The sequence below is a fragment of the Nuphar pumila genome, chromosome 5 (genome assembly GCF_984573655.1).
Source record: "Nuphar pumila chromosome 5, dmNupPumi1.hap1.1, whole genome shotgun sequence".
NCBI classification, from domain to species: domain Eukaryota; kingdom Viridiplantae; phylum Streptophyta; class Magnoliopsida; order Nymphaeales; family Nymphaeaceae; genus Nuphar; species Nuphar pumila.
The window spans coordinates 46,912,042-46,915,299 of NC_143253.1; positions in this window are offsets into that span (position 1 = coordinate 46,912,042).

A 3,258-nucleotide genomic window follows, 5' to 3' on the forward strand; every position below is an offset into this window, starting at 1 on the left:
GTACTTCAAAATACAGTTCCTAAAAATGTAAATGACTGGTTCTCGACGTTGCCACAACTTCCTGTTGTCGCTCTAGCAACTATTTTGTACCTGTAATTTGTTGGAGGTCAATATTGACAAGCTCCTAGTAGAAATATAATAACATAACATATTTGCATAGAAACATGCATACATGAAATAACATATTTTTCATGTAAATAAAAATTATCAGTGTAGTCAAATATCCATTCAATATCATATGCAATAAACTTACTCATGTGTGATCATTCAATTCATGCATGACTTATCTATACAAACAAAATACTCTCAATACGCTTGAATAACTTATAATTCTTTCATTTATGTTTTCTTTCTTAGATGATGCATGCCATGCTTCACTATACACACATTACACTTTGATCTCTCTTTCATAATACTTTGCAGGTACTGCACAAACAATATCTGAATCAGAGGCTTGATCCAAGAGAAACATTCAATCGATTTATGACTTATTACCATGGACTTGTTCATCTTTTCTAGTTTTGGGTGTGTAATGACCATGTCAAGAGAGTGCTCTCACCACCCCTAACTTGATATATCAGAATTTACTTTCAACTAAAACAATCTCACTACCACCCCGAGGCATTAGTGACAACTATCCCCTATCACTGTGATTGAGAAAGCAACCCTTCATGCTTAACAATATCTCACGGAGCGAAGTACCACTTACCCTCTCATTGTAAGCTCACAAGAGAATTATCATGAACACATTTCATTATTATATCTCTTGGTATACATGCTTAAACGATAATTAATCAATTGCAGATTCAATATCCTTTATTGGGAAAAAACACATATGATTTCACATTTAACCCATCATAAGGTTCTCGGCCACCCATTTGGGGCACTCACACATATCGATCCACTTGATATCCATAAGGTCAGAAGCCACTCATCCAAGCTCAAGCCATTATAAATTAATAATTGCATAACATACTTTTTATCATGGACATTATGCAATCCACATATACATTATTCACTATGCATTTCAACATTCAATCATGTCATAAGTGGTGGAGCATGATAAAGACTACATCTTCACCCTCAAATGCATGCATTTTTATAGCTTTTTGACATAATTGCCCATGCTTAGTATTAGAAATTGCACAATAGATAATTGAGGTCAAAAATATAATTTTAGGTTTGGGAGCAAAATTTTAGATTTGGATCTCAGCAGATGATCCAATTGGTCCAACCCACGACCCAAGACCTAAATTTATTTGGATTGGATCAAAGGGGAAAGGTGGATTAGATATGGGATCCATAGAGCAAACACTTTTTAGAAATTCGAATTTTCAAATTTCCTTTTTGCATTTGGCTAAGGTGGTAAGCAAGACTTGCCAATTTTCAAAATTTAAGGCAAAAAGGAAAGGGAAGGAGGGGGAGGGGGGAAAGATTCTCAAAACCTCTCCTTCTTCATCCCATGTCCAAGAAAGGAAAGAAGGAAAGAGGGGGCGTGAATCTAAAAAACCGCCCCCTCCCTTTTAGAAGCTTTTGAAAAATAAGAAAAAGAAATTAAAAAAAAGAAGAGAGAAAATTCTTGAAAATTCAAAACTTTCTTATTTCTCTCTCTTACTCCCTCTTCCCCTTTCAAGCTTGAATCAGAAGGGGCAAGTGGTGGACCATATCCACTAAAATAGCCCCTTTTGAATAAAAGCCTCAGAGAAAGAGGAGAACCTCATTCTTCCTCTGCAATCACTATTTGAAGCAGTCAGTGGCAGAGATTTTAACAAACTGGTTTTTTTTAGTTTGTCGCAGAAAAGTACAAAACCCACTAGGCTCAGTGTGAAGGCTCTAGTTTCGGTTGGCCAGAGTCCATTTTTGTTAGTTTCTTGCATTTTTTTATGTGTCAAGTTAGTTTTAGGTTATCTAGAGTCAGTACTAGCATTGGTTTGAGTGGTCAAACATCCAACTGGGTTAGGGTTAGTTTTTACATTCATCTAGGCATCTAGTCTACTCGACCCAATCGGCTCTAGCCAGAAAGGGTAGACTCATCTTTTCACTTGGGCGTAAGTTCAAAGCAGACCCCAACATCATTCTGGATGTCTGCACACATTTGCTACAATAGACTATAAGCTAGTTTTTGTTAGAAAATCAGATTTGGTTTGTTTGAAAAATTGGTCCAATCGGCTAGACCCGAGTCTAGTCGGTGGTGCGGTCTAGTCAATGTGTTAGACTAGGCCGTATGCATAGTCATAGCCTGTCATCTTAGGTTGCATTTAGTTCTGTTTTTAGGGTTATTTAGGACTGCAATTGTTGTGTCTTAACTTGAACATAGGTATGCATTTAGAGCCTACGATCTAGATTAGGTTAGGTGTACTAACTCGTGTGCAAGCAAGTTTCCTTTTTGTGTTTTGTGTTTTGCAGGTGAAGGCAGCCATCTCGTGCACATCATCGTGACAAGGATATCAAGTTGCTGACTTTATTTTCTTTTATTTATATTTATTTTATTTAGTTAAGTAGGTCTTTGGGCCAATTTTTAAATCGGGTTGTATTAATTTTTAATTATGCTCGAACACTTGTAATAGGCTTGGTGCTCGATTGTTTTCATATTTTTTATTTTAAGGCAATAAAGAAGTGTAAATTGTGTGGAATACGTAGTCTTACTACATTCCCTGTGGATTTAACCTGGACTTCACCACTCTCATGTGTGGACTGGTTATTGAAATTTAGTATACGATTTATACTTATATTTTATTAAAAAATATATTTCAAAATATTTTCAAAGCAAAAACATACCAAATTTTTGGTGTCGTTGTCGGGGAATGACGTTTAAGACTAGGTATTCACATTATTGTGCAATGTTTGTTCATGAATATTTAGGATTGTTAGTTTGCTTTCATTTATTATTTATGAGTGCTAGTTTAATTTCCTGCTTTATATTAGGATTGTTAGTTTGCTTTCATAAATTAACTAGTATTGTAAGAACCACACTTGTGTGTTAACCTTAGAGCTGTCTTATTTTTACTGCCCAGCCCACCTAATTAGGATACCCAACTTAGGTGACCGAGCATCTAGTTTGCTTATTGTTAAGATAACTCTATTGTTTCAAGTGTGTGATTGATTGTTTATTTGCTTTTGTTGTAATTGCTTGCTTCATGGTGTGGTTTGATCACGATTGCACGCTAGTATAGGTAAAAAACCATTTTTAGGACATTTGTTATACCAGATCTAACTATGGTATATGTAAGGGTGGCACTCTCAAGACCCAGAGTTCCA